Genomic DNA, 26692 nt, shown 5'->3' with positions numbered 1-26692 from the left:
AAGCCAGTGGAAAATCAGACAACTGAAGTGTTGAAGGACGAATATCCTGGGATTTTTCCGGGTTGTGTCGTCACAAGGGGGAGTTTGGTTGAACTCCATGATACATTTTGGGGTTCTGAAAACGTCTCGCCCATAACAGGGAGAAGATGAAGTACGAGTGTGAGCTAGCTAGTAATATAAAGGAAGATAGAAATACATTTTTTCAATATATAAAAGGTAAGAGAGAGGCAAAAATAGACATTGGACCACTAGAAAATGTGGCTGGAGAAGTATTAATAGGAAACAAAGAAATGGCAGACAAACTGAATAGTTACTTTGCATCAGTCTTCCCGGTGGAGAAGTCTTCCAGGAGAACCAGGGGGCAGAGGTGAGTGCAGTAACCATTATTAAGGAGAAGGTTCTGAGGAAACAGAAAGGTCTGAAGGTGGATAAGTCACCTGGACCGGATGGACTGCATCCCAGGGTCCTAAAAGAGATAGCTGAGGAGATTGTGGAGGCATTAGTGATGATCTTTCAGGAATCACTGGAGGCAGGAAGGGTCCCAGAGGACTGGAAGGTGGCTAATGTAACACCACTGTTTAAGAAGGAAGGGAGGCAGAAGATGGGAAATTATAGGCCGGTTAGCCTGACTTTGGTCATTTTAAGATTTTAGAATCTGTTATTAAAGATGAGATCGCGAAGCACTTGGAAGTGCATAGTAAAATGGGATTGAGTCAGCTCAACTTTGTCAAAGGGAGGTCGACTCTGACAAATCTGTTAGAGTTCTTTAGAACATAGAACATAGAAAATACAGCACAGAACATAAGGACATAAGAACTAGGAGCAGGAGTAGGCCATCTGGCCCCTCGAGCCTGCTCCGCCATTCAATGAGATCATGGCTGATCTTTTGTGGACTCAGCTCCACTTTCCGGCCCGAACACCATAACCCTTAATCCCTTTATTCTTCAAAAAACTATCTATCTTTATCTTAAAAACATTTAATGAACGAGCCTCTACTGCTTCACTGGGCAAGGAATTCCATAGATTCACAACCCTTTGGGTGAAGAAGTTCCTCCTAAACTCAGTCCTAAATCTACTTCCCCTTATTTTGAGGCTATGCCCCCTAGTTCTGCTTCCACCCGCCAGTGGAAACAACCTGCCCGCATCTATCCTATCTATTCCCTTCATAATCTTATATGTTTCTATAAGATCCCCCCTCATCCTTCTAAATTCCAACGAGTACAGTCCCAGTCTACTCAACCTCTCCTCGTAATCCAACCCCTTCAGCTCTGGAATTAACCTAGTGAATCTCCTCTGCACACCCTCCAGTGCCAGTACGTCCTTTCTCAAGTAAGGAGACCAAAACTGAACACACAGGCCCTTCGGCCCACGATGTTGTGCCGAACCTTTGTCCTAGATTAATTTGAGGAGTTAACAAGCAAGTTAGACAAAGGAGAATCAATGGACGTGACGAATGTGATATAAAATAGTTACTTTAGAGTTACTAGTTAATGTAATGTAGAAATAAGCCACTTTGATTCTTGCAGTTAGGGACAAAGGAGTTTGAGACCGCATGGAAAAAGCAGGAAGAGGTGTGTCTATGAGAGTGATGCTGCATTGATAGGGGCCAGAGAAAGGGATTGGAAGTGAGCCAATCAGAATAGATCTAACAGGTCAGGAGGGACATAGGCTGACCTATGTCCGTCGAGTATGTGAAACTTGATACCATTTGAATTGATTTTGCAGAGATCCCTTTGTCTTTTAGTTCAGTCGTTTTCTGGGATGTAAGAGGCTGGATGTCTTTTACGTTTCTGTAAGATGATTCAAGCTTGCAAGCTAAATAAATAACTTCTTTTTACGTGCGAATCCGTCTCAACTTTTATTGAGGCCAGACTGACAGAGAAAGAAATTTGGAGATCTACAGACGTGATTTATTTAGATTTCCAGAAGGCCTTTGACAAGGTGCCGCATAGGAGACTGTTAAATAAGTTAAAAACCCATGGTGTTAAGGATAAGATCGTGGTTTCGCTAGAGGATTGGCTGACTGGCAGAAAGCAAAGAGTGAGGATAAAGGTGCCTTTTTCAGGATGGCAGCCGGTGACTAGTGGTGTGCCTCAGGGGTCTGTGCTGGGACCACAACCTTTTACAATATACATTAATGATCTGGAAGATGGTACTGAAGGCACTGTTGCTAAGTTTGCAGATGATACAAAGATCTGTAGAGGGACAGTTGGTTTTGAGGAAGCAAGTAGGCTGCAGAAGGACTTGGACAAGCTAGGAGAGTGGGCAATGAAGTGGAAAATGAAGTACAATGTGGGAAAAGTGTGAGGTTATACATTTTGGAAGGAGGAATCTAGGCATAGACTATTTTCTAAATGGGGAAACGCTTCCGAAAGATAAAGCACAAAGGGACTTGGGAGTCCTTGTTAATGATTCTCTTAAAGTTAAGGTGCAGGTTCAGTCGGCAAATAAGAAGGCAAATGTAATGTTAGCATTCATGTCAAGAGGGTAAGAATACAAGACCAGTGATGTACTTCTGAGGCTGTATAAGGCTCTGGTCAGACCACATTTGGAGTATTGTGAGCAGTTTTGGGCCCCATATCGCTGGAAGGATGTGCTGGCCTTGGAAAGGGTCCAGAGGAGGTTCACAAGAATGATCCCTGGAATGAAGAACCTGTCATATGAGGAACGTTTGAGGACTCTGGGTCTGTACTCATATAGAACATAGAACAATACAGCGCAGTACAGGCCCTTCGGCCCACGATGTTGCACCAAAACAAAAGCCATCTAACCTACACTATGCCATTATCATCCATATGTTTATCCAATAAACTTTTAAATGCCCTCAATGTTGGCGAGTTCACTACTGTAGCAGGTAGGGCATTCCACGGCCTCACTACTCTTTGCGTAAAGAACCTACCTCTGACCTCTGTCCTATATCTATTACCCCTCAGTTTAAAGTTATGTCCCCTCGTGCCAGCCATATCCATCCGCGGGAGAAGGCTCTCACTGTCCACCCTATCCAACCCCCTGATCATTTTGTATGCCTCTATTAAGTCTCCCCTTAACCTTCTTCTCTCCAACGAAAACAACCTCAAGTCCATCAGCCTTTCCTCATAAGATTTTCCCTCCATACCAGGCAGCATCCTGGTAAATCTCCTCTGCACCCGCTCCAAAGCCTCCACGTCCTTCCTATAATGCGGTGACCAGAACTGTACGCAATACTCCAAATGCGGCCGTACCAGAGTTCTGTACAGCTGCAACATGACCTCCCGACTCCGGAACTCAATCCCTCTACCAATAAAGGCCAACACTCCATAGGCCTTCGTCACAACCCTATCAACCTGGGTGGCAACTTTCAGGGATCTATGTACATGGACACCTAGATCCCTCTGCTCATCCACACTTTCAAGAACTTTACCATTAGCCAAATATTCCGCATTCCTGTTATTCCTTCCAAAGTGAATCACCTCACATTTCTCTACATTAAACTCCATTTGCCACCTCTCAGCCCAGCTCTGCAGCTTATCTATATCCCTCTGTAACCTGCTACATCCTTCCACACTATCGACAACACCACCGACTTTAGTATCGTCTGCAAATTTACTCACCCACCCTTCTGCGCCTTCCTCTAGGTCATTGATAAAAATGACAAACAGCAACGGCCCCAGAACAGATCCTTGTGGTACTCCACTTGTGACTGTACTCCATTCTGAACATTTCCCATCAACCACCACCCTCTGTCTTCTTTCAGCTAGCCAATTTCTGATCCTCATCTCTAAATCACCCTCAATCCCCAGACTCCGTATTTTCTGCAATAGCCTACCGTGGGGAACCTTATCAAACGCTTTGCTGAAATCCATATACACCACATCAACTGCTCTACCCTCATCTACCTGTTCAGTCACCTTCTCAAAGAACTCGATAAGGTTTGTGAGGCATGACCTACCCTTCACAAAGCCATGCTGACTATCCCTGATCATATTATTCCTATCTAGATGATTATAAATCTTGTCTCTTATAATCCCCTCCAAGACTTTACCCACTACAGACGTGAGGCTCACCGGTCTATAGTTGCCGGGGTTGTCTCTGCTCCCCTTTTTGAACAAAGGGACCACATTTGCTGTCCTCCAGTCCTCTGGCACTATTCCTGTAGCCAATGATGACATAAAAATCAAAGCCAAAGGTCCAGCAATCTCTTCCCTGGCCTCCCAGAGAATCCCAGGATAAATCCCATCAGGTCCTGGGGACTTAACTATTTTAAGCCTGTCCAGAATTGCCAACACCTCTTCCCTACGTACCTCAATGCCTATTCTCAATGCCTCATCTATTCTATTAGCCTGGGGCTCCGCATTCTCCTCCACAACATTATCTTTTTCCTGAGTGAATACTGACGAAAAATATTCATTTAGTATCTCGCCTATCTCTTCAGACTCCACACACAATTTCCCATCCCTGTTCTTGACTGGCCCTACTCTTTCTCTAGTCATTCGCTTATTCCTGACATACCTATAGAAAGCTTTTGGGTTTTCCTTGATCCTTCCTGCCAAATACTTCTCATGTCCCCTCCTTGCTCGTCTTCGCTCTCTCTTTAGATCCTTCCTCGCTACCTTGCAACTATCCATCGCCCCAACTGAAACTTCACACCTCATCTTCACATAGGCCTCCTTCTTCCTCTTAACAAGAGATTCCACTTCCTTGGTAAACCACGGTTCCCTCGCTCGACGCCTTCCTCCCTGCCTGACTGGTACATACTTATCAAGAACACACAGTAGCTGATCCTTGAACAAGCCCCACTTATCCAGTGTGCCCAACACTTGCAGCCTACTTCTCCACCTTATCCCCCCCAAGTCACGTCTAATGGCATCATAATTGCCCTTCCCCCAGCTATAACTCTTGCCCTGCGGTGTATACTTATCCCTTTCCATCATTAACGTAAACGTCACCGAATTGTGGTCACTGTCCCCAAAGTGCTCTCCTACCTCCAAATCCAACACCTGGCCTGGTTCATTACCCAAAACCAAATCCAACGTGGCCTCGCCTCTTGTTGGCCTGTCAACATATTGTTTCAGGAAACCCTCCTGCACACACTGTACAAAAAACGACCCAGCTATTGTACTCGAACTATATCTTTTCCAGTCAATATTTGGAAAGTTAAAGTCTCCTATAATAACTACCCTGTTACTTTCGCTCTTATCCAGAATCATCTTCGCCATCCTTTCCTCTACATCCCTAGAACTATTAGGAGGCCTATAAAAAACTCCCAACAGGGTGACCTCTCCTTTCCTGTTTCTAACTTCAGCCCATACTACCTCGGAAGAAGAGTCCCCATCTAGCATCCTCTCCGCCACCGTAATACTGCTCTTGACTAGCAGCGCCACACCTCCCCCTCTTTTGCCTCCTTCTCTGAGCTTACTAAAACACCTAAACCCCGGAACCTGCAACATACATTCCTGTCCCTGCTCTATCCATGTCTCCGAAATGGCCACAACATCGAAGTCCCAGGTACCAACCCATGCTGCCAGTTCCCCTACCTTGTTTCGTATACTCCTGGCATTGAAGTAGACACACTTCAAACCACCTACCTGAACACTGGCCCCCTCCTGCGACGTCAAATCTGTGCTCCTGGCCGCTATACTCTAATTCTCCCTTACCCTAAAACTACAATCCAGGTTCCCATGCCCCTGCTGCATTAGTTTAAACCCCCCCCAAAGAGCACTAACAAATCTCCCCCCCAGGATATTTGTGCCCCTCAGGTTCAGGTGTAGACCATCCTGTCTGTAGAGGTCCCACCTTCCCCAGAAAGAGCACCAGTTATCCAGAAATCTGAATCCCTCCCGCCTGCACCATCCCTGTAGCCACGTGTTTAAATGCTCTCTCTCTCCCTAATCCTCATCTCACTATCAAGTGGCACGGGCAGCAACCCAGAGATAACAACTCTGTTTGTTCTAGTTCTGAGCTTCCCTCCTAGCTCCCTGAAAGCCTGCCTGACATCCTTGTCCCCTTTCCTACCTATGTCAATAGGTACTCGTTGGAGTTTAGAAGGATGAGAGAGGATCTTATTGAAATGTACAAGATACTGCGAGGTCTGGATACAGTCCACGTGGAGAAGATGTTTCCACTTGTAGGAAAAACTAGAAGCAGAGGACACAATCTCAGACTAAAGGGACGATCCTTTAAAACAGAGATGAGGAGGAATTTTTTCAGCCAGAGGGTGGTGAATCTGTGGAACTCTTTGCCGCAGAAGGCTGTGGGGGCCAATTCACTGAGTGTCTTTAAGGCAGTGATAGATCGGTTCTTGATTAATAAGGGGATCAGTGGTTATGGGGAGAAGGCAGGAGAATGGGGAAGAGAAAATATCAGCCATGATTAAATGGCGGAGCACACTCGATGAGCCGAGTGGCCTAATTCTGCTCCTATGTCTTCTGGTCTTATGGTCTTTATAGTCTTAGCTGATGATCAAATTGAGCTTGTGTCCCAAAGATAAGTACTTCAGGGAGATGGTGAAAGGTAGGTTGAAGGCAAGGAACTGGGTTGTAATGTGCTTTTAAGTGATATCAGCATGATATCACTAGAAGGGAAATGTTTCATGTGATCCAGTCTTAATTTCGCCTTTGCTTTGAGCAGAGCCCAGACACACACAGCTCTGATACCTCTGAGCTTTATGTCTATGTCTATTTGTTCTCATGAACCCAATCTTAATAAATGAACGCACAATACATTTATCCAATCCCTTATGAGAGTTTGATGCCTTGTGTCTTGTGCAGTAAATAGGTCCAAGGTATAAAATGATTATAATGCAAAGAGATGGTGATCAGTAGTTACAAGGCCAGTGGCAGCAGGGATACGTACAGTACAACATGGTGAAAACCTTAGATTGTGCTACATAGCATGAAAAGATTGTCAACTGTTTTTTTCAGACCGCAACAGTTAGCACTACTGCCTCACAGCGTCAGAGTGTTCAATTCTGACCTTGGGTGTCTTTCTGTGTGGAGTTTTCACATTCCCCACATATCTGCATGGGGTTCCTCAGTGTTCTCAGGTTTCCTCCCATTCTCCAAAGATGTGCAGGTTAGGTTTTTCAAAATTCATTTCCCGGATGTGGGCATCTCTCTTTAGGCCAGAATCTATTGCCCATGCATTGTTGCCCTTCAGCAGGTAGTGGTGAGTTGTCTTTTTGAACCACTATAGCCCTTGAGGTGTAGGTGCACTGACTGTGCTGTTAGGGAGGGAGTACCAGGATTTTGCCCGAGCGACAGTGAAGGAACAGTGATATATTTCCACATCAGGGTGGTGAGTAACTTGGAAAGGAACCTCCAGGTAGTGCGGTTCCCAGGTCTCTGCTGCTCTTGTCCTTCTAGATGGTAGTGGATGTGGGTTTGGAAGATGCTGTCGAAGGAAACCTGGTCAGTTACTGCAGTGCATCTTGTAGATGGTACACACAGCTGCCACTGTTCGTCAGTGGTGGAGGGTTTGAATGTTTGTGGAAGGAGGAGCAATCAAGCGGGCTGCTTTGTCCTGGATGGCGTTGAGCTTCTTGAGTGTTTTTGGAGCCGCACTCATGCAGGCAAGTGGAGAGTATTCCACTCCTGCTTTGTGCCTTGTAGATGGTAGACAGTCTTTTGGGTCAGGAGTTGAGTTACTCATCGTAGGATTCCTTGCCTTTGACCTGCCCTGGTAGCCACAGTATTAATGTGGCTAGTCCAGTTCACTTTCTGATCAATGGTAACACCCAGGATGTTGATTGTGGGTGATTCAGCAATAGTAATGCCATTGAATGTCAAGGGGCGATGGTTAGATCCCTTCTTGTAGGAGATGGTCATTGCTTGGCATTTGTGTGGCGTGAACTTAACTTGCCACTTGTCAGCCTAAACTTGAATATTGTCCAGGTCTTGATGCATTTGGACATGGACTGCTTCATTGTATGAGGAGTGTAGGAATTCTTAATTGAAAGAATCTTAACTCCTGCCTGACTCGCCAATGTTGAGAATCTTTAATTTGAAGGGATCTTAACTTGCCGAACTACGCCAAGTTGGGGGAAGCTGAGTTGATGAATCAAAGTCCTGGCGCAATACGACAAGTTGTAAGATTTGTAATATTTCTGGACTCTGCCAAGTTGTTGGATTCCTAGTATTATTCGACTGTGTAAAGTTGAAGGAATTTATATCATTTCTGCTATTCGGTTACCAGTAGCACTTTGCGAATACTGGGACTCAGCAGAAACTTCAGTTAAAACTTCTCAGGTGCCAAAAATAATTGTTTTATTTGTCGTTGCTTGATTACAATTTGAAAGTCATTTAAAAGGCAATTCGTAGACAATCCGAAGCTTTCAGAGAATTACAGACATTATCTTTTTTGCTTAGGCAGACAGCTCGAAAGTAACTTTTAAAAGGTCAAAGTCTGGCAATGAAACATGAAGAGAGAGAAAGAGCTAATCTTCAGCTAAACTCAAACTCAAAGTCAAAAGTACACTACATCACTGACACAGACTAACAGACTGACAGAACTGACAGAACCCCCAAAAGACATCTCTAAAATGGCGGGCGGAAACTTTTCAGTTATAACTTTCATATCTGTCTTAAGTCATCTAATCACACCCCAATATAATCCTAATTGGTTTGGGTTAGACTCAAACACATTTGATTTAATGGCAAGCCGTCCATCTTCAATGTGCAACATCAGCTTTTTAATTGTTTCATGTCTACATGTTATTGGATGTGATATTCTGCTAATCTTTACCAGCAATAGACTGGTTTTAAACTAGCTTGGCTAATGTAACAATGGAGGCTTCATATCGAGAAAATATATATATGATTCAATGCTCTTACAAACTGCATTGGACTCCTGCCACCTCGTTGCCATGGAACTCAGTCCTTGTCCTTGACAATTAGCACAAGCAGTGTCAAATTGTCTTGCAACTGTGCTGTTATAATCTATGATGGGATTTTATGCTGTTTCATGTATCATGTTGAAGACCTGAATTTATGTGTGCTAAAATTCTCATTTTTAAAATGGGTATTTTTAAAACTAGGGCTTAATATTTATGCTTAAACAGCTATCTTTTACCTATACTAGTTGTATTCGAAATACCTGGCTTCTACAAGGAGTTACGAATGGTGCTGAATATTGTGCAGTCATCCGCAACTATCCCCACTTCTGACCTTCTGATGGAAGAGAGGTCATTGATAATGCAGCTTTTCACTCAAATTGCGGTCATTGCTTTTCATTCAATTTATTATCCAGCAACTTCAGGAGCACCCTGGGCTGCATGGTAGCACAGTGGTTAGCATTGTTGCTTCACTGCGCCAGGGACCCGGGTTTGATTCCTGCCTTGGGTCACAGTCTGTACGGACTCTGCATGTTTTCCCCATTTCTGCGTGGGTTTCCTCCGGCTGCGCTGACTTCCACCCACAAGTCCCGAAAGATGTGGCGATGAGGGGATTTTCACAGTAACTTCGATGCAGTGTTAATGTAAGCCGACTTGTGACACTAATAAAGATCATTATTAATAAAGAATTTCATGCTCCGTTTGAAGGGAAGAAGTGTGCGTCTATGGCAGGATTATCCAGCCCTTCCTGCTGGTGGTATCTTCCAGCCCCACTAATGGTGAACCCCTGTGGCAGGTTTCCTGTTAGTGGGGTAGGCAAGCTATAAAAAACGTCATGGACCTTGGCGGGACTGGAAGATCTTGGCACGACCGATGGCCAAAAAACACGGAGCAGGGGGTGGGGGTGCTGAAAATCACAGGTGCCTAGTGTTTCAAATCTAAATGAAGGTAGTTATAAGGCTACGAAAGCAGACCTAACCAAAGTGAATGGGGAAATTCACTTAAAAGGTAGGAAATTCGAGAACACTATCCATGACGCCTTTTGCTGCTCTTGCTCATGTATTTGCTTTGTTTGGCCCCTTGTTCCGCACTGTAACCAATTACTGTTTGTTGATGTACCATTGTCAATGTTCTCTGTTGATTATTCCTTTTGTCTCCTATGTACGCACTGTGTACGTTCCCTTGGCCGCAAGAAAATACTTTTCACTGTACTTCGGTACATGTGACAATAAAATCTAATCTAATCTAATCTAATGCAGAGACAGACTTTTATGGAGATATTGAATAGCTTTCAGCAAAGATTTATCCCAGTTAGAACAAGCACTCATTAAGAATGATGAATCATCCATGGATGAATAAGAATATTAAGGATAGGATCAAATTGAAAGAAAAACTACAAAACTGCATAGATAAGTGGAAGATCAGAAGATTAGTCAAATTTTAAGAACTAGCAAAGAATGATGAAAAAATAATAAAGTGGGAGAAACAGGAGTGTGAGAGAATGTTAGCTAGTAATATAAACACAGATGGTAACAGTTCCCACAAGTATATACATAGGAAAAGAGTAAATCAGTGTTGGCCGTCTCGTGAGTGACATTGGTAAATTGATAATGGAAAATAAGGAAATGTCAGAGTCATTGAACAGTTATTTTGTGTCTTCACTGCGGAAGACTCAGAAAACTTCCCAAATATACCTGAAAATCAAAATCAAGAGATGTAGGAGAGAGTGGAACTTAAAACAATCACCATCAGTGGGGGGCAGATGCTGGGAAAGCTATTTGACCTGAAGGCCGACAAGTCCCCAGGATCAGATGGTCTGCATGCTCAGGTCTGAAAAGAAGTGTCTGCAAAGATAGTCGATGCATTGGTTATAATCTCCTAACATTCCTTAGATTCGGGAAGTGTCTCAGTGGATTGGAAAATGGCTAATGTAATTCTCAAGAAAGGAGGGCGATGGAAAACAGAAAACTACAGGCCTTTTAGCCTAACATCTGTTATAGAGAAATTGCTAGAATCCAATACTATGGAGGTTATAGCGGAATACTCAGAAAATCATAATGTAATCAGGCATGGCTGTGTGAAGGGAAAATCATGTTTAACTAATTTATTAGTGTTTTTCCTGAGGGAGTAACAAGCAAGGTAGGTAATGGGGAACTTGTAGATGTGGTGTACTTGGATTTCCAGAAGGCATTTGATTGGGTGCAATGTCAAACGGTTACAATACAAGGTAATGTAGGATGTAACATATTAACATGGATAAAGGATTGGAAAGCAGAGAGTAAGGATAAATGGGTCTTTTTCAGGTTGGTAAATGTAACAAGTGAAGTGCTACAGGGATCAGCACTGGGACCCCAACTATTTACAACCTAAACCAATGATTTGAATGAAGGAACTGAAAATATGGTAGCTGAATTTGCCACTGATACCAATATATGTAGGAAAGTAAGTTGTCAGCAAGATGTAGAAAGACTGAAAATGGACATAGATAGGTTAAGCGAGTGGGCAAACATTTGGCAGATGGAGTCTATTGTGGGAAATGTGAACTTGTCCGCTTTGACAGGAAGAATCAAAAAGTAGCATATTACTTAAGTGGAGAGAGATTGCACAACTCCGAATCACAGAGGTATCTGGGTGCTGTGGTACATGAATCACATAAAGTTACAAGCACAGAAAGTGATTAGAAAGGCAAATTGAATATTGGTATTTATTGCTAGGGGAATGGAATATAAAATGAGGAATGTTCTTACTGCAGCAGTACAGTGCCTTCGTGAGGCCATATCTGGAATACTGTGTATAATTTTGGCCTCCTTATTTGAAATAATATGTTTAATTGCATCGGAAGCAGTCCATAGAAGGTTCACTCGACTTATTCCTGAGACTTACCTTGTGAAGAAAGGTTGAACAGTTGGATTTATGCACATTGGAGTTTAGCAGAATGAGAAGCGGCCTTATCGAAACATCCTGAGGAGGTTTGATAGGGCAGATAGGGAGGATGTTTCCACTTGTGCGAGAGACTACAACCAGGAAAAGGAAATAAAATAAAATACATAATAGGGCAACAGAAGGTACACAATGTAACTACATAACACCGGCATCGGGTGAAGCATACAGGGGAGTAGTGTTAATGAGGTCAGTCCATAAGAGGGTCGTTTCGGAGTCTGGTAACAGTGGGGAAGAAGTTTTTTTTGAGTCTATTTGTGCGTGTTCGCAGACTTCTGTATTTCCTGCCCGATGGAAGAAATTGGAAGAGTGAGTAAACCGGAATGAGTAAGAGTGAGTTTAATGGGGATGGTGAGAAGTTATTTCTTTCAAAGGGTCATTAGTCTGTGGGATTATTTTCCTCAGAAGCAGTGGAGGCTGTGTCATTGATTTTATTGAAGGCAGGGTTAGGCAGATTTTTGACAGACAAAGGAGTCAAGCTTTATGGGTGGCAGATGGCAAAATGCAGTTGAGACCGCCACCAGACCCACCATGATATTATTGGATGGCGGAACATGATGAAGGGCTGAATGACCTACCCCTGCTTCTATTTCCTATGTTACTATCATATCCATGGCAGTGACTTCATCATCAGCATCATCAAATATCCCATTATTTAACAATTGCACAATATGTCAATCCCATCTGTTGCACGCACTATTCTTTTAAAAAAATAAATTTAGAGCACCCAATTCATTTCTTTCAATTAATGGGCAATTTAGCGTGGCCAATTAACCTACCTGCACATCTTTGGGTTGTGGGGGCGAAACCCACGCAAACACGGGGAGAATGTGCAAACTCCACATGGACAGTGACCCAGAGCTGGGATCGAACCTGGGACTTTGGCGCCGTGAGGCAGCAGCACTAACCACTGCGCTACCATGCTGTCCTGCACGCACTATTCTTAGATTACTAGGTGTGTCTAGAGAGGTCATTGCAGATAACGGTCCATTTCAGGTATGTATGAGAAGTGGAACATCGATCACGTTACATTGTCTCCTCATTACCCTGATGGAATGATTTGCACTGTGAACTCCCTAATTACCAAATATAGACATACCAGCAATTGCAACGTTACATCTGGGAGCGGCATCTTTAAGTACAACTATTTAATCACTGGCAGAACTCATATTTGGCAAACCAATGTGCACCTATTCACCTTCCCTTACCCATTCTACTCTCCCTGAAACCAGAGAACAACTTTTAAAATTGCAAGAGAAAATGATTGAATCATACACTATAAACGCAGGTTTGCAGTTGGGACAAGTTCTCATCTAGGATCGCGCAGAAGGTACGCGGCAACCAGCCTGGGTGACAGGAGTTTGTTTATAAGCAAGGTCCGATGAAGGAAGTCATTATACACAAAGACGCAACGGTGAGACGTAATCGAGGACAAATCAGATCCACTCCAGCTCCTCAATCATTGGGTAATCCGATTTTGTTCATGACAAGATCCCAACTGCAACCATAAACAATATCCAAGAACGACAATCCCACATATCACTGTGAGCAATTAAGGAAACCTCCAAACAAGGCTACCATTGCAAGATCTGGGTGTACCAGCAGATTACTTTTATGTTTCTGAGACTCACAGAGTCATCAGTTCTGTGCACTTATATTATGGTGACTAAACATGAAAATGTATTGTAAACAGTTACATATCTTTGGAAGAAGGTAAAATACCTTGATAAAGAAAGAAGTCTTACAACACCAGGTTAAAGTCCAACGGGTTTGTTTCGATGTCACTAGCTTTCGGAGTGCTGCTCCTTCCTCAGGTGAATGAAGAGGTATGTTCCAGAAACATATATATAGACAGATTCAAAGATGCCAGACAATGCTTGGAATACGAGCATTAGCAGGTGATTAAATCTTTACAGATCCAAAGATGGGGTAACCCCAGGTTAAAGAGGTGTGAATTGTACCAAGCCAGGACAGTTGGTAGGATTTCGCAGGCCAGATGGTGGGGGATGAATGTAATGCGACATGAATCCCAGGTCCCGGTTGAGGCCGCACTCATGTGTGCGGAACTTGGCTATAAGTCTCTGCTCGGCGATTCTGCGTAGTCGCGCGTCCTGAAGCCCGCCTTGGAGAACGCTTACCCGGAGATCAGAGGCTGAATGCCCTTGACTGCTGAAGCGTTCCCTGACTGGAAGGGAACATTCCTGCCTGGTGATTGTCGCGCGATGTCCGTTCATTCGTTGTCGCAGAGTCTGCATGGTCTCGCCGATGTACCACGCTTCGGGACATCCTTTCCTGCAGCGTATGAGGTAGACAACATTGGCCGAGTCGCACGAGTATGTACCGCGTACCTGGTGGGTGGTGTTCTCACGTGTGATGGTGGCATCCATGTCGATGATCTGGCACGTCTTGCAGAGATTGCCATGGCAGGGTTGTGTGGCGTCGTGCTCACTGTTCTGAAGGCTGGGTAGTTTGCTTCAAACAATGGTTTGTTTGAGGTTGCGCATTTGTTTGAAGGCAAGTAGTGGGGGTGTGGGGATGACCTTGGCAAGATGTTCATCTTTATCGATGACGTGTTGAAAGCTGTGAAGAAGGTGGACTTGAGTGGGTTTGTGATCAAAGTGGAGTGGATCTCCAGGAAGATCGCGCATATAGACACTGACATTAAGTTTCTACAAAGATGCACGAAAGCAGACAAGATCCCGAAAGGGCTACAGATCACAAACCCACTCAAGTCGACCTACAACACAGACTACGCTGAGAGAATCTGCCGTCGCACCTCTCTCACACTCCTCAACCACCTCGTACGCCGGCTCTACAGCAGATGACGCAACCTGGAAACCAAGATAGAGGCCATATTCTCAACTTGCGTTCAGGATGCAGCAGACCAGCTGCGGGACACCGCCAAAACAGATGAGACAACAATACTATGCCACCTATATGCATACCAAGAACAGGAAGCTTGAGAAACTCGGCATCACCACCAGCAGCAACCAAGCCACTACCGGTACCACAGTAGAAGACAATGCAGGGAAATCTATTGTCAACTTGTCAGACGACACCCTTCAACCAGACAAAATCGAAGTCCTCAGCAGGTGCACCACCACCAAAATGGACCCCATCAGTCTCGCGGTAGACACGGAGGAATTCAACAGGCGAATGAGGCTCCGGAATTCTTCCACAGACCCCAAGAGGCCAACAGTGAACCCAAGCAGTCTACCAATGAACCGGAACAGCAGACTGAGAGATCTGCGGTGCGGCAACCGAAGAGGAAAGAGTTGAATTGGACCCCTCCGGAAGGCCGCTGCCCTAGACTCGACACGTATGCTCAAGCCGTCAGGAGGCGCGTCAATGCCAGATTCATCAGTTGCATTCACAAGACAGCCCCGAACGTCACCCAAGCACAACGCAATGCCATCCGCGCTCTCAAGACCAACCTCAGCATCGTCATCAAACCAGCAGACAAAGGAGGGGCCATTGTTATACTGAACAGAACGGACTACTGCAAAGAAGTATACCGACAACTGAAAACCACGAACACTACAGACAGTTACCCGCAGATCCGACCAAGGAACACATCCACCAACTTAACAGACTGATCAAGACCTTGGATCCAGATCTTCAGAGCACCCAACGTGCTCTCATCCCACGTACTCCCCGCATTGGAGATCTCTACTGCCTCCCGAAAATACACAAGGCCAACACACCAGGCCGTCCTATCGTTTCAGGCAATGGGACACTGTGTAAGAACCTCTCTGGCTACATCGAGGGCATCTTGAAACCCATCATACAAGGTACGCACAGCTTCTGTCGCGACACGATGGACTTCCTACAGAAACTCAGCACCCATGGACCAGTTGAACCAGGAACATTCCTCGTCACAATGCACGTCTCGGCACTCTACACCAGCATCCCCCATGATGACGGCATTGCTGCAACAGCCTCAGTACTCAACATCGACAACTGCTAATCTCCAGAAGCAATTCTGCAACTCATCCGCTTCATTCTGGATCACAACGTCTTCACCTTCGACAACAAGTTCTTCATCCAGACGCACGGAACAGCCATGGGGACCAAATTCGCACCCCAATATGCCAACATTTTCATGCACAAGTTTGAACAAGACCTACTCACTGCACAGGACCTTCAACCGACGTTATACACCAGATACATCGATGACATTTTTTTCCTTTGGACCCACGGTGAAGAATCACTGAAACGACTACACAATGACATCAATAAGTTCCATCCAACCATCAGACTCACCATGGACTACTCTCCAAAATCAGTTGCATTCTTGGACACACTCGTCTCCATCAAGGACGGTCACCTCAGCACTTCGCTTTCCTGCAAACCCACGGATAACCTCACGATGCTCCACCTCTCCAGCTTCCACCCTAAACACATTAAAGAAGCCATCCCCTATGGGCAAGCTCTCCGTATACACAGGATCTGCTCAGACGAGGAGGAACATCTTGCCAAGGTCATCCCCACACCCCCACTGGCCTGGCATCTGGCCTGCGAAATCCTACCAACTGTCCTAGCTTGAGACAATTCACACCTCTTTAACCTGGGGTTACCCCATCTCTGGATCTGTAAAGATTTAATCACCTGCTAAGGCTCGTATTCCAAGCATTGTCTGGCATCTTTGAATCTGTCTATATATATGTTGCTGGAACATACCTCTTCATTCACCTGAGGAAGGAGCAGTGCTCCGAAAGCTAGTGATTTGAAACAAACCTGTTGGACTTTAACCTGGTGTTGTAAGACTTCTTACTGTGCTCACCCCAGTCCAACGTCGGCATCTCCACATCATTGATAAAGAAAAGGGATGTTGTAATATGCCTTTAAGGGCTACCACCATAACATCACTAGAAGGGAAATGTGTCATGTGATTCAGTTTTTTTAGTTTCACTTCTGCTTTAAGCAGAGTACGCATACTGCTCTGATGCCTTCAAGCTTTATACCTATGTAAAACTGCTCTCATGCCTTGTCTTAATAAATAAACCAACAACATATTTGCTCAATCCTTTCTGAACAATTGGTACCTTGTGTCTTGTACAACAAATAAGGCCAAGGTATTATATCATTATAATGACACAACAACCTGCATTCAGCAAGAGTCAGTACCTAAGGTCAGAACATCAGAGTAAAAAGAAAAAAATGACTAGCATTTATATAGCAATTCACAACCTCGGCCCATCCAACATGCTTGACAGCCAATTAGCTTACTTTTTAAATGTAGTCTTAGTTGTATTGTAGAAAATTTGTACACAGAAAGCTCCCACAAACAGCAATATGACAATGATCAGATAATCTGTTTTTGTGATGTTGATTTGACAGCGCACCTCATATTTCAAATGGGGTTAGCATAGATGGTCTTTTTAGTTGGCATGGACCAGTTTGGACTGAAGGGTCTGTCTTCGTGCCGTAGATTCTATGATCAGCATTGATCAGTGCAGAATATAAACTCAGAACAATTTCTACATAGCTTCTGTCCAAATGTGACATGTTAGAAGTTTGAGTTCCCTATCCCTGCTTCTGCATTTGGTTGAGTTCTTTTCTTATACAATGGGGCAACTTCAGTGACCTAAGCTCGATAAATTATTAGGAGCACGGGAGTAATATTCCGGTATTATTGGTGCCACTATAACTGATTTTTATTGGGATTTAACAAGTTTGAACTGATTTTTCCAGCAGCAAACAAATCAACACAATGAATCTCGGCCTCTTTTGTACAAAACTCAACACAGCATTGTGAGATTACTGATCACACTAAGAGAGAGAATGCGTACCCAGTTCCCCCACTCATCTACTGTAGGTTCATCAAAAGAGTGACACAAACACCCAGCATAAGTATCTTTCGAATAAGGAGCCTCAACAGAAGTGCTATCTTGACATTCTCTTTCAAGGCTGGCCTGCTGTGTATGTTTCTGTCTTCACGTCAGATTTCCAGTCTTTGTATTTTTCTTTCCTTCATCCCATTTTAGTTGCATGTCTGGTTCAGATCCTTGTCTATCCGGATTGTTTGGATATGATAGGATTCCATCAGACACAGGAACAGAAGTAGGCCCTGTGGCCCATCGAGGCCCATTCCATTCAATGAGACCATGGCTGATCTGATATAATCCTCAACTCCACTTTTCCTCTTTTCCCCCATAATCCTTGATATCCTTTCTGATGGAAAACATTCCAGAGATTCACTACCCTCTGAGAGAAGAAATTCTCTGTCTTAAATGGGTGACCTCTTACTCTGAGGTTATGCCTTCTGTTCCTAGACACTCCCACAGCGGACATTACCTCTAAGCATCTAGCCTGTCAAGACCCCTGCATGTCTTAATTAAGTCGCTTCTCATTCTTCTAAACCCAGGCCCAATGTTTGGAAAACTGCATCTATCTACCAGTGTTATTTATTTCCCTCTAATGTCCATTCTCTCTCATTCCTCAATGTATTTCCATCGCGGAATTCATCTCTCCCTATCCGGTACCAGTCTTGGCTCAGCATCAGCCGTCTCATCGCTGAGTAAGAAGGTCAAGGGTTCAAGCCCCACTGCAGAGATCTGAACACACAATCTCATCTGCCACCTTGATGCTAAGGAGTTGCTCATGCGTGTAGATACCATCTCTTGGCTGAGATGTTAAACAGAGCATCTCCCTGCATAGGTGCAAAAGATCTTTGATGATGAGCAGCGAAGTGCTCCTTAAGTCACCGACTCCCAACATTTATCCCTCAGAATTACTGAACCAAAAGACAGATTATTGATCACTTATTTCATGGTTATTTGTGGGACCGTGTTTAAACTATGAGAGCTACGCTTCCATATCTTACAATTGCGAACACATTTTAAAAGTATTTCATTGGCTGTGAAGATCTATACGACAAATTGAGGCCATGAAAAGCGTCCCATAAACACAAGCTCTTTCATTTATGGTGATGTGGAGTGATACAGATCACTCAGAGTGCCTGAATCTCTGTGGCACATCCACAGTGTAGTTTGAAGCTATGCACGTGATGGTAGAGGGTCCAACTATCCATCCATCACATGGCTGATCAGGCATCTTTCATGCTCTTACCTCATGGCATTGGCACATGTTGGAAGGATTGGCAGGTCGATATTTAACCCGTTTTGCCATATTATGCATGAAATTAGCTTGGCCATCAAAGGGCTGGGAGTACTGGTGTACTGTATGCAGATTTGGGTAGCTCCAATCAGAATGCTCCAATAATTGCTTCAGTTTCGCAATATAAGTCGCAATCTCTTCACCTGGAGCTCTCATCCTCAAATGAGTTTTAAATCTCTGGAGTATAACTGATGGTGAGGTTACAAATGAGCCTTCACTAAATTCACAAGCTCACTAAATGGTTTGGTGTTTGGTGCGCTTGAGCCTGTAAGACTGCAAGTAAGGTTATAGGTCTGAGCTCTACAAACACTTAGGAGAATTGCTTTGTATTTTGCCTCCACCCTTATAATGGAAATAATATCCAAGGCGCTCGACATATTGTCTCCAGTCCTCCGTGGAGGTGTCAAATATGTCTATTCGCCCAAAGAGAGGCATTCTGGTGAATATTTGTTTTCCAGACTTTGATTAAAACAGGATACTCACAGGTGTCGGGGCAGAGGCAGTGTCAAGATAATTTATCCACATCGCCAAATGTAAAGATTCCCTTTCACAGACTTCATTAATGAACACAAAAAGTATTTATTAATAAGAATTGTACAACAGCCTCATGGCTGTAGCTAGCTCCCAAGATGTCTTTGTCTAGGAGCCTGTTACACCGGTTATGGGGCTGGTTTAGCACACTGGGCTAAATCGCTGGCTTTGAAAGCAGACCAAGGCAGGCCAGCAGCATGGTTCGATTCCCGCACCAACCTCCCCGAACAGGCGCCGCCGGAATGTGGCGACTAGGGGCTTTTCACAGTAACTTCATTGAAGCCTACTCGTGCCAATAAGCGATTTTCATTATGGGCCAGGGTTTAGAGAACACCAAAGTTTTTCATGGAGTTCACCTGACCCACAACTTTAAATAGATTTTGGTTATGGGGAGCACAATGGCCCACTTTACAGGTGTGTTGCAACAGAGAGCTAAATTGTGTTCAAAACAAAACAATTTTTATTCTATGAATCCGGTTAACATTTTATAAACACACAGTAAACATCTTATCAACTACCAACCCTGATGACCCCCCAAAAAGATACAATACTCTATAGGTAACCCTTAGTAACTTCCCTAACAACATCCATAAGCCAAAACACATTTAAACAAAGACGGTTGGTTTGAATTCTCTACAGAAACAGGTATTACTTAGAAATCATCAAGTGATCTCGAGACATTCTTTAGGTTGCAGAGAGAGAGATCAATACACATGTCTGCTTGGTTTGAATGCAGCTCTCCAACTGAAAACAAAACTAAGACACACTGCAGCTCCCAGCTCAAATCGAAAGCAAAAGACAGAATCACATTCTAGCTCCATCCACACAATGACATCACTGCAACTATTTGATAAACACCCATTTCTTAAAGATACACTCCCATGACACACCATGGAGTGATTACACATTCAGAGTCCTGATTGGTCACAGAGGCCATGTGACCCTTACTCTACTGTGTTGTCCTTGAAGGAACAACCAACACAGAATGTTACTGCCATAGAAGGAGTTCAACTAAGGTTCACCAGACTTGTTCCAGGGATGGCGGGACTGTCTTATGAAAGGCGATTGTGCAAACTGGGCCTGCATTCTCCGGAGTTTCAAAGAATGGTCTCACTGAAGTTGGCAAAATACTTAAAGTAATAAACAGGGTAAATACAGGTAAGATGTTTCCCTTGGCTGAGGGGCCTAGAACCAGGGGGCACAATTTCAAGATAAGGGGGATGCCACTTGGGACCAAGATGGGGAGAAATTTATTTTCACAGAGGGCTGTGAATCTTTGAAATTCTCTATCCCAGAGGGTTGTGAAAGCTCAGTCATTGAGTATGTTTAAGGTAGAGATCGATAGATTTTTGATTAACAATAACGTATGGGGTTATGGGGCTAGTGGGCGGAAAAGGCATTGAAGAGTCCAATCAGCCATTATCATATTAGATTACGGGAGCAGGCTCGATGGGCTGAATGGCCTCCTGTTCCTATGGGATATGAACCTGGAGGCAGGGACTGTGCCCACTTCACCACAAGACCTCCTTTCATTTATGTGTTTCTGTATTTCTTTGAATTGGCATTTCTACCCATTGTTTACTTCCTGTCTAGGTTAACTCCTCCGATCTGTCTAATATATTCTAGTTGACTCTGTCTTCACTTCTTTTTTCCTCCCCCTTCCCCAACTGTTGATCCTATTCAGTTTCAGACTTCTTTATTACTTCCTTTCACTTCCTCAAGTTCAAGTGGCCTTGTTTGTACTATTATTGGTCTCTTGTAATCTGCAGCTTTGCCTATATATCAGGCCTCAAACTTTCTTTCCAGTTTTTGGAGCACCATTTGATTTAGTTTCCCTGTGAAGTCAAAGCCTGTCCATCATTGTCTTTTATAGATACCCGTACCCTGTAGAATCTTGTAGCCTTGCCTCTAGGTATTAATGTGCCTTTGATTTTACAATCTATCTGGTTCCTCTTGTCAAATACAGCTGGATTTTATTAGCTTCCACATCCTTATTTACTGCAAGATTTTTCATTTTCTTTCTCCTTCCTGAATCTTGACATGTTTCAGATTCCGAATTCAGTCTTTCTTTAATATCTTTTTAAAAATTCATTTGTGGGCTATAGGCATCATTGGCAAGGCCATAAATTACTGCCCATCCTGACTTGCCCTTGAGATGTTGGTGACAAACTGCCTTCTTGAATCCCAAGATCACAAGAACTAGGAACAGGACTAGGCATATTGCTCTTCGGGCCTGTTCCAGTACTCAGTATGCTGAAGGCTGATCTTGGGCCATGTATAATTTCAAAAAGACCTTCCTGCTCCTGTACTTGAATCCTCTCACTATGAAGTAGAGCACAGTAAGAAGTCTGACTACACCAGGTTAAAGTCCAATAGGTTTGTTTCGAATCACTAGCTTTCGGAGCACTGCTCCTTCCTCAGGTGAATGGAACTTATTGATGTCATCCTGTAGCCGTTCCAGTGATTCCTCGCCGTGGGTCCAAAGGAAAAAAATGTCATTGATGGATCTGGTGTATAACGTCGGTTGAAGGTCCTGTGCGGTGAGGAGGTCTTGTTCATAATTGTGCATGAAGATGTTGGCATATTGAGGTGCGAATTTGTCCCCATGGCTGTTCCGTGTGTCTTGCTGAAGAACTTGTTGTCGAAGGTGAAGACGTTGTGATCCAGAATGAAGCGGATGAGTTGCAGAATTGCGTCTGGAGATTGGCAGTTGTCGGTGTTGAGTACTCAGGCTGTTGCAGTCATGCCGTCTTCATGGGGAATGCAGGTGCAGAGTGCCGAGCCGTCCATTGTGACGAGGAATGTTCCTGGTTCAACTGGTCCATGGGTGCTGGGTTTCTGGAAGAAGTCCGTTGTATTGCGGCAGAAGCTGGGCGTTCCTTGTACGATGGGTTTCAAGATGCTCTCGATGTAGCCAGAGAGTTTCTCACACAGAGTCCCACTGCCTGATACAATAGGATGGCCTGGTGTGTTGGCCTTGAGTATTTTTGGGAGGCAGTAGAGATCTCCAATGCAGGGAGTACATAGGATGAGAGCATGTAGGGTTTTCTAACGGTCCGGATCCAAGATCTTGATCAGTCTGTTGAGTTGGCGGGTGTATTCCTTGGTCGGATCTGCGGGTAACTGTCTGTAGTGTTCCTGGTTGTTGAGTTGTCAGTACACTTCTTTGCAGTAGTCCGTTCTGTTCAGTATGATGGTGGCCCCTCCTTTGTCTGCTGGTTTGATGACGATGTTGAGGTTGGTCTTGAGAGCGCGGATGGCGTTGCGTTGTGCTTGGGTGACGTTCGGGGCTGTCTTGTGAATGCGACTGATGAAACTGGCATTGATGTGACTCCTGACGGCTTGAGCATACATGTCGAGTCTAGGGCAATGACCTTCCATAGGGGTCCAATTTGACTCTTACCTCTTCCGTTGCCGCACCGCAGATCTCTCGGTCTGCTGTTCTGGTTCACTGGTTGTCTCATTGGGTTCACTGTCGGCCTCCTGTGGTCTGTGGAAGAACTCCCGAAGCCTCATCCACCTGATGAATTCCTCCATGTCTGCCGCAAGACAGCTTCACTGAGGAAGGAGCAGTGCTCCGAAAGCTAGTGATTCGGGGGAAAAACTGTTGGACTTTAACCTGGTGTTGTAAGACTTCTTAATCTGCTCACCCCAGTCCTGCACCGATACCTGTGGTACCCCAGAAGTTACTGCCTGCCACTTGGAAAAAAACTTGTTTATTCCTACACTTTGTTTTCTGTCTGCCAGCCAGTCTGCCAGCCAGTTTCCCATCCATCTCAATACACTGCCCTCAACCCCATGTGCTTTAATTTTACATGCTAAACTCTTACGTGGGACCTTGACGAAAGCCTTCTGATAGCCCAAATAAACCACATCCACTGGATGTCCCTCATCAAACCTACTAGTTACATCCTCGAAGATTTCCAGTAGATTTGTCAAGCATTATTTCCCTTTCATAAATCCATGCTTACACTGTCCAATCCTGCCACTGTTTTCCAAGTGCTCTGCTTTAAAATCTTTTATAACTCTAACATTTCCCCACTACTGATGTCAGGCTGTTTCCTCTCTATCTCCATTTGTAAATAGTGGGGTTACATTAGCCATCCTCCATCGGTGGGAACTATATCAGAGTCAATAGAATCTTGGAAGGTGACCAATAATGCATCCATTATTTCTTGGGCCACTTCCTTTAGTGCTCTGGGATGCAGATTATCAGGATCTGGGGATTTATCGAGCTTCCATGCCATCAATTTCCCCCAAACGATTTCCCTATTATTACTGATTTCCTTCAGTTGCTCTGTCTCACTAAGCCCTGTGTTCCCCAACATTTCTGGTACCTTATTTGCATCTTCATAGATCATAGAACTTACAGTGCAGCAGGAGGCTATTGGGCCCATCGAGGCTACACCAGCCCTCGGAAAGAGCACCTTATTTTCGCCTATGCTTCCACTTTATCCCTGTAACCAAGTAACACCAACTAATCTTTTGGACAAGAAGGGGCAATTTAGCATGGCCAATCCACCTAACCTGCACATTTTTGGACTGAGGGAGGAAACCGGAGCACCCATGTAGACACGGGGAGAAAAAGTGCAAACTTCACCTGAGGCTGGAATTGAACCTGGGATTAAAGCAAATTACTGCGGATGCTGGAATCTGAAACAAAAGAGAAAATGCTGGAAAATCTCAGCAGGTCTGGCAGCATCTGTAGGGAGAGGAAAGAGCTAACGTTTCGAGTCCAGATGACCCTTTGTCAAAGCTATAAGACAGAGAAAGTGGGAAATATTTATCCTTGAGTGCGAATGAAAGATGAGTCAAAGCCATAGACACCCAGGGAAACGGGATGCTAATAGCCACAGAAACCATGGAGAAAGACTGCTAATGGCAGTCCCCAGAGAGAATAAAAGTGAAAGGCCAAACAGCAGGGAAACTAACATCAGAGGGTAAACTGTGACAGATGTAGATGTGGGGGGAGGGTAAGGGGGAAGTATGGGGAGAAAGGGTAAGGAAAGATGGATAAGATGGACCTGGATAAGCATGGAAGAGGTAAAGGGGCAGGTGTTACACCTTCTGCGATTGCGTGGAAAGGTGCCATGGTTGATGGGAGAGGAGTCGTGTATGGTGGAGGAGTGGACTAGATTATCTCAGAGGGAACGGTCTCTGTGGAATGCTGACAGAGGGAGTGAAGGGTATTCAGTATTTAGGATGGACAGACAAAGGTGGTGATGTCACATTGCTGCATGAAGAGGGAATTAATGCAACTGAATGGAAGTTTATTAGCTCCAATGATGTGGAATTTATATGGATAGAGCTGAGAAACACCAAGGGGAAAAAAACATTAGTGGGGTCATATATAGACCCACAAACTGTAGTGGCAATGTTGGGGATGGCATTAAACAGTAAATTTGAGATACAGAGATACATAGAAGATAGGAGCAGGAGGAGGCCTTTTGGCCCTTCGAGCCTCCTCCGCCATTCATCACGATCATGGCTGATCATCCAACTCAATAGCCTAATCCTGCTTTCTCCCCAGAGCCTTTGATCCTATTCTCCCCAAGTGCTACATCTAGCCATTTCTTGAATATATTCAATGTTTTAGCATCAACTACTTCCTGTGGTAATAAATTCCACAGGCTCACCACTCTTTGGGTGAAGAAATGTCTCCTCATCTCTGTCTGAAATGGTTTACACTGAATCCTCAGAATGTGACCCCTGGTTCAGGACACACCCACCGTTGGGAACATATTCCCTGTATCTGCCCTGTCTAGTCCTGTTAGAATTGTATAAGTCTCTATGAGATCTTCCTCATTCTTCTGAACTCCAGCGACAACAATCCTAACCTCATCAATCTTGATGTGTTAGGCAGGTCGGTTCGGTGGGGACTGCACTTGATGCAGCGATGCGAGAAACAGACCTCTAACACTGTAGAAGACCCAACACGGTTTTATTGAATGATAGAACCAACATACATATTTAACTGTGGGTCGACACTATACTGAACTGACTGGAGACCTTGTACTAGCCTGACCAGATTTACTAGCTACCGCATGGTGTTTGCACTGTGCTAGCTCGTGGACTCTGACTGTCTCAGTGGCTGGGTCCAGAGACAGCGGGAAACCTAGTGTGCTCTGGTTTTATAGTGGTGGTGTCCTGTCTGGTGATTGGCTGCACTGTGCTGTGTGCTTACTGGTCATCCTGTGTGTCAATCACTGCCGGTCTGCACTTCATTCCTACATGCGTGGATATTATGACAAATCTCTCCTTCTATGACAGTCCCGCCATCCCTGGAATCAGTCTGGTAAACCTTCGCTGCACTCCCTCGAGAGCAAGAACATCCTTCCTCAGAAAAGGAGACAAAACTGCACACAATATTCTCTGTGAGGCCACACCAAGGCCCTGTATAATTGTAGCAACACATCCCTGCTTTTGTACTCGAAACCTCTCGCAATGAAGGCCAACATACCATTAGCCTTCTTTACCGCCTGCTGCACCTGCATGCTTACCTTCAGCGACTGGTGCACAAGGACACCCAGGTCCTCCTGCACACTCCCCTCTCCCAATTTATAACCATTCAGGTTGTAATCTGCCTTCCTGTTTTTGCTTCCAAAGTGAATAACCTCACACTTATCCAAATTATACTGCATCTTTCATTGATTTGCCCACTCGCCCAATTTGTCCAGATCATGCGTAGGATCTCTGCATCCTCGTCACAGTTCACCCTCCCACTCAACTTGGTATCATCTGCAAACTTTGAGGTGTTACATTTTATTCCCTCATCCAAATCATTAATATATATTGTGAATAGCTGGGGTCCCATCACCGATCCCTGTGGCACCCCACTAGTTATTGCCTGCCAATTTGAAAAGGACCCATTAATTCCTACACTTTGTTTCCTCGCTGCCAAACAGTTTTTTATCCACCTCAAAACATTTCCCCCAATGCCATGCACATTTATTTTGCACAACAATCTCTTATGCGGGACTTTGTCAAATGTCTTCTGAAAGTCCAAGTATAGCACATCGACTGGCTCCCCCTTGTCAACTGTACTGGGTACATCGTCAAAGAATTCCAACAGATTTGTCAAGCATGATTTGTTAAAAATACGATAAAGGAACATCTGTAATTTTGGGCAACTTTATCCTGCATATAGATTGGGCAAATCAAATTAGTAACAATTTTGTCGAGGAGGAATTCTGGGTCTATGGACGGGCTGCTTTTCTGGAATTATATTTTGAGGAACCAAGTAGAGAATGTGACTGGGTATTGTTTAATGAGAAAGCAATAATTGGCAATCTAGTT

At 44.4% G+C, this 26692-nt stretch overlaps 1 protein-coding gene across 2 annotated transcripts in view; it reads right to left on the bottom strand.

The window, feature by feature from the left end:
* Window positions 1-26692, bottom strand: part of LOC140387024 (contactin-associated protein-like 5) — a 1394308-nt gene that overhangs the window by 235005 nt on the left and 1132611 nt on the right. The window lies entirely within an intron of this gene.

Source organism: Scyliorhinus torazame, chromosome 2 (assembly GCF_047496885.1).
Source record: "Scyliorhinus torazame isolate Kashiwa2021f chromosome 2, sScyTor2.1, whole genome shotgun sequence".
Classification (NCBI taxonomy): domain Eukaryota; kingdom Metazoa; phylum Chordata; class Chondrichthyes; order Carcharhiniformes; family Scyliorhinidae; genus Scyliorhinus; species Scyliorhinus torazame.
This window is presented reverse-complemented; position numbering and strand designations above follow the sequence as displayed.